We start from the raw sequence: 9,098 nt of genomic DNA on the forward strand, positions 1-9,098 counted from the left end.
GGAGAGGACTGAATTTAAAAGCAATTATTATAGTAATTTTTTGTTAAAAAAATGTACTGTCTCATGTTAATTGGAATGAAAGTTTAGAGTCGTAAACATCCCAAAGTCTGAGCACATGTATATACATTCACATAAAAGTAAAACGAAAAAAATATATATATCTACAGGGTTTCAAAATAAATTAAATTTAAATAATTCTCTTGCGCCGTTGCTGCAAGGAATGAAATTTGAATTTAACAAACATTTTCTATTCGTAAAAAGCAAATTTAAAGTTAATTAAATTTAAATGAAATTTAATGCAAACAAATAAATGATTAATTATTGCTGCGAACTAATATACAATATCATTTAAATTCTGAGATCATATGTAAATCAAGTGCAAGTATAAAATTCCATGAATAAATGTATTAATTCCAAAAATTTATTTATCCTATTATTCACTTATGCATTTTTATAAATTTTTTAGGATTAAATCTATCCTATTATTCATTTATGCATTTTTATAATTTTTTTAGGATTAATAATCTATCGTATTATTCACTTATGCATTTTTATAATTTTTTTAGGATTAATAATCTATCGTATTATTCACTTATGCATTTTTATAATTTTTTTAGGATTAATAATCTATCAAATTATTCACTTATGCATTTTTATAAATTTTTTAGGATTAATAAATTTTGGAATTATATATTTATTCATGGATTTTCATACTTGCACTTGATTTACATATGCTCTCAGAATTTAAATGATATTGTAGATTAGTTCGCAGTAATAATTAATCATTTATTTATTTACATTAAATTTCATTTAAATTTAATTAACTTTAAATTTGCTTTTTACGAATAGAGAATGTTTGTTAAATTCAAATATATATGTACAGGTTATGCTTTAAATTAGTATTATATAATTTTCAAACTTTTTTGCGGGGGAAATTTAAATAAATAAGAGCATAAATAAAAAAATATATTTAACGCATATAATAATAGAAATAAATTACAAAACACAAATATAGATCAAATTGGAACAAGAAGCTGAGAAAGTTGCAGACAGGGTGCAAAAAACATATGGGATCGAACTCACGACCCCCAAAAGTAAACATTATTGTCGTTAGCTTTACCACTAAACTAGCATCACACGGCTGTGTATGTATATTTTGGCTTATATACATCATCAAGTAAATCAATTCTTAAAACTAAATTTTTTGGCCCTATTTCAGTGTGCTGTCGTTTGAAAAATTCACCAGAGTTTGTTCTTCAGTTTCTAGTACATTTTTTTACAAAAAAACATTATCTTTTAACTTTAAAAGTCCGATTCATCGTTCCGATTGAAGTTAAACAGGCTGCTAAAAATATATTTCATGTGCTTGCAAATGTATGTTAGCCAAAAAGATATATTTATAAAGGGAAATACAAATTAAACATACTCTTTAATGCAGTGGAATATTTAAAAGGCTATAAAATTTAATTTATAATTAACGTTTTTAGTTTTTACCTGTTTCAAAAGAAACAAATAACAAATCTTTTAATCATATCTAATTTGCTATAGCAGTTTGATATAGTAAGACATTCATTTTCATTAAAGGTGAATGAGTATGCAGAACTAGGATTGTCAGGACAAATTTTGCTATTTCATGGACTTGGAATTATAATTTTTGCCGCTGATTTTCTTGAATGAACGCCTGATTTTATCTGCGAACAAGTACTGTAGTTGCAGTTATTTTATCTTTTTTTAACTAAATTTAGCTGATTGCTGTCTTTTTCAGCACGCAGATTTCTCGCTATAATGTTAATTCAGAAATAAGTATTTTTTAGAAAAACATTCTTTCTCTAAGCGAGCGTTCTACTTCTGCCGCCATTAATCTTTGGTGAATACACTTGATCGCTCCTTTTCTACCACGTGACCCCAACGCATTCGCAGACATACGGATAGAAGTTGAACATTGTTGAACTCCATCCGTACGTCATCCGTCACCGCATCTCGACCGGATTGCAGATGTCAATCAAAGTGAATTCGCTCGCTGATTGGAGAAACGCATACGCAGCAGTGGAAACGCGGCTTAATTATTCGAAACTTCCGCTGAAGTGATTTTCGAAAGCGGAAATTAACGTTTCCGCAGTTTTTAAAGTCGGCCGATTAAAGTCGTACGAAGATGAGAACGGTATCGATGGATTCTGGGAATTTTTTGGAATCCGAGGATACGCGTCTCGTATTTCAACTAAGCGGCGTTCCGTAGATATTCGAGAAAAAAGAATTTGGCACGTAGCCAAATCCCTCTAATAGGAAAAACCCAAGAAAGAGAGTGGAAAATGTAGAGAAAACGTAGGGGAAAATTAGTTTTTACTTACGGCTATTTAAAGTCCCACGAAAACGCGAATTGTCAAAATGGCGTACCACGGACTTGCGGAATCCACAGGTGTGCTTCGCTAAGCTCGGGAGCCAGCCGTTTCGGAGGAGATAATGTTACTTCACCCCAAATATATATGCGGCTTAAATGCCTGTTTGTCGCCGATAGTTTATTGGTTGCTTGCGTAACTGTACTAGCCAATGGGGGTGAAGTTGCTACGGCACAGGGTTGCCGTTTCAATTGAGACGTAGACAATTTCCTGTAAAAGTTGCCTTTGCTATGACCATCAATAAGTCTCAGGGCCAAACGCTTAAGCGTGTGGGCATTATTTTCCCTGAGCCTGCATTTGGACACGGTCAACTTTATGTTGCCTGTTCAAGAGTTCGTGAAAGAACGGACGTAAAATTAAAAATAATTGAAGGCGTCTCTGCAAGGCGAGTTTAAAAATGATGCAAAGACCTACACAGGAAATGTTGTGTACAAAGAGATCTTTGACGTGTGAATTAACATTTTATTTATTAAATCACCTTTATTTATTGAGCTAGCGGTGGCTCTTAAGAAATTTACCGCCTGGTTTCCTTCATTGTATTCTACTTTAAGCAATTAAGCAAGTAGAAGGGGGAAACCCAGTTGGGCAGTAAGCAAAGGGGCATCCTAGCCGCCTGCCCTGAGTAATTCAGTTTGAATTAGCAGACACCTTTGCACAAATCAGTTTAATTACAATTTATAATATCTAGAACAGCGGTCATTTCGTATGACCGCTGGGCTCTCTAGTATTAAACTTAGGATATAATATAATCAATTAATCGATATTTTTTAGTAAATATATATATATACAGGGTGCGGCAGAGAAACTTCTTTATTTGAAACGCGCGCAATCTAGCGACATTTATTCTGAGAAGGGTGGGATGGCGCTTATTGGAAAGAGCGGTATCTAAAGTTTTATGTCATGTAGGTTTAGTACCGATCATGCAGTGAGAGGAGAACGCGTTCTCCGTGGAGTCGTACTTTTCAACGTACTGCATTGCCATCCATATAAATTGGCAGTGGTGCAAAAACTTAATCCACGCGATTTTATTTCACGAAAAAATGCATGCAAAGCCATTCTTGACAATACGCCTCATGATGCCCTTATGTTCTTTAGCGATGAGGCTCATTTTTATCTTTCCGGTTGCAGCATGCATTAAGCAAAACAAATGACAATGGAGTGGCACGAATCCCCGAGAATTTCATGAGCAGCCCCTCCGTGCAGAACGTGTGACTGTTTGGTGTGCATTGTCGAGAATAGACATGGTTGGACCCTGATTTTTTGGAGAACATTTCCCTGGACGCCTTATCTCCTTACGAGGCGATTGTCAGTGGCCAGCGCGCTCGCCTGATTTAGCCCCGTGTGATTTCGTTTTGCGGGACTATCTGAAATCTCTAACGTCCAAAGACCCTGGCTCAACTGAAGAACAATATTCAAGCTGCTATCGACAACATACACGTTGATATGCTGGTGAAAGTGGGAAGAAACTTCAAAACTCGACTATCTCAATGCACTGACCAGAACGGAGGCCATCTTAATGATCTTAGTTTTAAACCACAATAAATAAAAAACTTTAAGTGTCTCTCTATAACTTGGGAAAAAATTAAACTGATATCGCTTATACTATTTGTGTTATTCATTTTTAAAATAAAGTAGTTTCCCTGCCACACTCTGTATATAATGAAAGGGGAACACACATATAAAAATTCCTACATTTCAAAGTAAAATGAAATAAAGAAAGCCAATAAAGTAAATTAAGAATATATATAATTCTGCGCACAAGGAATTATTTTCAGTTTAGAGAAAGCAAATTTTTATTTCAAATTTTCGTCGCATTTGGTATGTTACAAAATAGGAATAAGTTCTTAAAATTACTCATTTCATTTCAATTTCTATAGCTTTATGTATCTATATACCGTAAAAATATGCGCAACATTGCTAGTTTTTAATTATGTGTATATATATATAACTGTTATTATTGTGTTTAAAACTTTCAATAAATCTGACAAGCGAAGAATATACGCGAGGTTGGCTTCATAGCTTTCCATGGGATTTTTAAAACATTCAAGTGTGTAAATTATATGCAAATGTGCGCAATGCATAGAGTATAATAGTAATAATTATTATATTATTAAACTCATTCTTTAACAGCACCAGAAAGTTTGTGTTTTTTTAAATTAATATGTAAAATGAATAATTAAAATTCAATTTTGTTTTATTCATCATTTATCTCTTTCAGCTATCTCTCGATACTCTGAACTCAATATTCTAAATTCTCAATACTCTGAGCTAAGCTAAAAACAGATGAAGAAAGGAAGCTGCCCTAACTCTTCCTTTGAAAAGTCCTTTATCATATCGCTAGGTGTAGAACAATCACGTGTTGGCCAATGTCATAAAACATTGTTTAAAAATATTAGAGAAACGCGCAATCAAAGAATTGAGTGAAGAAATTTTGAATAAAAGTTGCAAGAATTTTATAAACTGGTTGAAAAGTGTGCTGTAAAAATAAAAAGGACATAGCTGTCTTTTAGCTATCAGATGTGCTTCATATCTCAAGAGCACTTTCTTTACCATATATATTTATTCGATTGCAGTCTGAAAATCTACTTAATTTTTTTCTCTACAGCAGCGCTTCTTAAACTTTTTTCATTCAAGACCCCTTTTTATATCGATATTTTTCCCTGACCCCCCCCCATATAATAAATATAAGTAAAGATATAAAATGAATATTTTGTCATAAATAATTTATTTCTAATAAAGTACAAACATACAAAAGGAGATAAATTTAGGATTTGTTTCAAGTATACAAAAATTAATGAAAGAAAAATCACGCATTGATAAGATGGGTGTTTTTCTTCCTTTTTTCAAATTAATCTTGGTGTAGTATTTGACACTGCTGAATGTAAAGCAACCTCCAGGTATTTTCAGCATTGAACGATATTTGGATTTATTAAGCTAAGAAGTCATTTCATATAAGCATGTAGTGCTGAATTCCAGGAGAACATTTAATGCTTTTTTCAGAAGTGTCATAAATTCATTTCTAGATCCAATCAACTCAATCAAGGACTTTTGTCGAAACTCAAGTTTGGAGTCATTAGGACAGCTCAGCAAATTTATCTTGGGTAGAAAAATTCTTTATATAGCGAGTGAGTAATCTCAGATGCCAATCAAAAATGTTTTTTCTTTATTCAAGATAATACAAGGTGTTTCTAAATGAATGTCGGGGGTTTAACACTTTGTAATATCTATTACGTACAACTTTACAGTATTTTCAAACTGATGATACCATGTACGGGTGTTATTATCACTGGGGGGATCGCATCAGAACTTAATCTGGGACGCACGTTGCACATTAACTACAAATTCGGTCTTTACAAACTGCAGAACACAAAAAAGCTTTCTGTTCACTAGTCGCCATTTTTGCTACTAGCGCTTTCTGGCGCACCAACAAACAGAACTGTTTGAGTTGCTCTCTCATTTCATGTATTAATTATGATTTCAAGTTTTACATAGTAAATACTACAAAGCGTTAAAACCTCCGATATTCATTTAGAAACAACCTGTGCATTAAAATCAAAATTCAGTAATATTTGCAAAACTGTGTTTTTAAGGCTTTTAAGTATTAATAATAATTTGTGCAGTCAACGTTTTACATCTGTTTTTCTCAGTTATAAAACTGTCGATAGACGAAAACATTTTGAATGCATTTCCCACCATATCCTTCCAATGTTGATGTTTTTAAAATAAAACCTTCGAATTTATCATTTAAAATAGTAAATGCACTGCTATTTTTTCCCCTCAAGACATGAGATGGTTTCGTTTCTCAGAAATATCTTTCGAATAACACTTATTTGACAGTCATAAGTAATTTCAAAAGGAAGAAGCAAGACTAGAGTTTATAAAAATATAATAATTTCACCTTTTAAACAGTAATCTTAAATTTCGCCCTTTTTGACATCCATCTTGATCTGAATTCCATAATATATTTTTGTACTCGGTGTCTATGTCATTACAGAGATTTGTAAATAAATGGCTGTTAAGGGCTCGGCTTTTTATAAAGTTTGTAATTTTAACAGTATTCAGAAGCACATTTTTACTAATATTTTTATTGCAAAAACTCTCAGTGGATCAGGTAGTGCGTAAAAGTTGGATGATCATTATCAGCAACTTTAAACCAAATTATTTAAAACCAATATGTTTAACCGTCACTGTTTTTACACCACCTGTGCACACTTCAATGCAATTCTTCCATTGTAAATCTTCCAGTTTAAAACAATTCGCCAGCGTATTCGTCAGCTATATACATACGTCTTCTCCTCTTGCATATTCTTTCAAAAGACGGACAAGCAGCAATTCTTCACCAATGTTTCCTTTATAAATATGTATCACATATACTAACAACCGAGATATTTCTGAAATAGTATTTGTTTCGTCTAAATGAATTGTAAATTTTAGGCTTTCCTTAAGTCTAGCAATATACTCGGACTGGTCTTTGCTAATTTCAGAAACTATTGGCGACAATGTCATTTGACAAAGGAATTTTTGATTTCGTCGTCATATGCTCTTTCGTAAAATATCTCTATGATTTTAATAGCGGCAAGTAATACAAGATGAATCTAATCTAGTCCTTCTCCAATGATGTATAGTTTTTATTTTAAGTAATCAGATATGAAACTTCATAAGAATCGAGTAAATATGTTTCGCTAATAGTCGTAAATTTATAAAAATCATGTTTTTCTTTATTCAAAGATTCGAAATAATTTTCCATTTTAGTGATATACGAAGAACGTTTGAATTTAAGATGTTAATTTGATTTTGATGGTTTCCTAATCTCCATAGCCAAAGCATTATTGAAAATTAAACAAAACGGTTATTGGTTGCCATCTCAGTTGTTGAAAGTAAGGTTAAATTTAGAAAACGTCTCATCATACTTTCTTTTTCCCATTTTTGATGCCATTTTCTTATTACAAGATCCTGATTGAAGAGACTTTGTAGCATTGGCATTTACGTCATTGCTTTTATTACTGAGGTTCAACTATCATCCACAGGTAAATTAAATTCAAATAAATACCAACCGCGATCGAGTAAAACAGTAAAAATGCAGTATTGGTATTCTTTTGGCAATGCATACACTCAGTGCAATGACACATAAATAACTTACTGCATTTGTAAAATCGCCAATCTACTAATCGTAATGGCTCGACATGCCTGTGTGCGCAAGACGTTACTTAGATACTGTACTTTTACTGGTACATATTTTGATGCTGTATGCTGAGATTGCGATGCGCCACCACTATTATGATGCGTTTAGTAATTATGCACCGCTATTATGATGCGTTTACGATTTTGTAACTGTGCAACCCTGAAAATGTAATACTATTTAAATTAAAGGAAATGAAAGGATTGCGACCAATGTTTCTTTAAATGAATTTCTGAATTAAACTTTAGAATCTAAACTAAATTTTCGCGATCCATTGAATTTTATGGGGGTAGCAAAGCGAAAAACTATGCATTATAACTCCATCTGGTGTCGCAATCCACAGTTTAAGAAACGCTACTCTAGAAGGAATTATAAACTAACTACAGGTAACTAAGGATCTCCAAACTAAGATACCAGCCACGTAATGGAAATTATGGGAACCTTCGAAATATCTTCAAGTTTTCACCGGGGTATCTCCTTTTGTAATAAACCTATTTTTGTGCAGAGAGGCAGCATGTATCTATAGTTGGATGTTTAGGTATCTGATTGTTTACATGGAGAAGAAAATTGCTTAAAATGCAAAATGTTTCAGGGTAATTTATTAATATGGAATGAATGACTAGCGAAAGCACATTTTTATGTCTAAAACATTATTCCTTTTGTGAAAGGTTATTATTTTTTTGGGAAAGCTTGATTATCAGAGATCAGGATCACACGTTCAGATTACAACTTACAATTGGTGAATCAAGTACAACCGCTCCACCATATATTACTCTGAAGCATGAAAACTACTTTCACTGGGAAACATATGTATACTTACCTAGCAAGTTTTAGGAACACTGCAACAGAACTCATTACCGAAATAGAAGCATGAGATATCACCAAATTGTTTTAAATCCATAGATTAAAAAAAAAAAAAAAAAAACCTGGGAAAATGAATAACTGGCTGACAGGAAAAAAAAAATTTTAATACGTCAGCAGATCTTGATTGCATTCCTTAGATGTCATCGGGAGCTGTTCCTCCTTCGTGACCAATCGCAAAGAATTCAGATTGGAGGGAGGGGGGAGACTGAAATTTAGTTTTCAGCACCATACGGTCATTTGCTATCAAAATCCACAGCTGGAATGAAGGTCAGAAAGGTCGGAATTCAATCCAGTTTCAAAAAGCAGACGCATTCCATAGACAAAACTTATGCAATCCTAATATGGAAAAAATGCAACGCAATCGCTTAGAAGGCTGTTGCTGATTAGAGTGGAACGTAAACTACGAATTCGATAAAGACTTCTTTATGGCAATTCGTGGATTGAATGATGAAAACTTCACACACATCCGTAGTGCTTAGGGCTTGCTGACCACGTGTCGTTGACGCTTTGCGTTTCAGGAATGCATCACAGATTTCGATAAGGGAAGAAGAGTTGAGTAATTTAATGTGTTTCTAGTAAACAATCACTTTTTTTTTAATTATTTCATGAGTTCCTTCCTCGTTCACTCTCTAAAGCGGCCGTAGTTGAATTTGAGCTTT

This window comes from Stegodyphus dumicola, chromosome 5, assembly GCF_044657685.1.
Source record: "Stegodyphus dumicola isolate Sdum_Otavi_A_Nest chromosome 5, ASM4465768v1".
NCBI classification, from domain to species: domain Eukaryota; kingdom Metazoa; phylum Arthropoda; class Arachnida; order Araneae; family Eresidae; genus Stegodyphus; species Stegodyphus dumicola.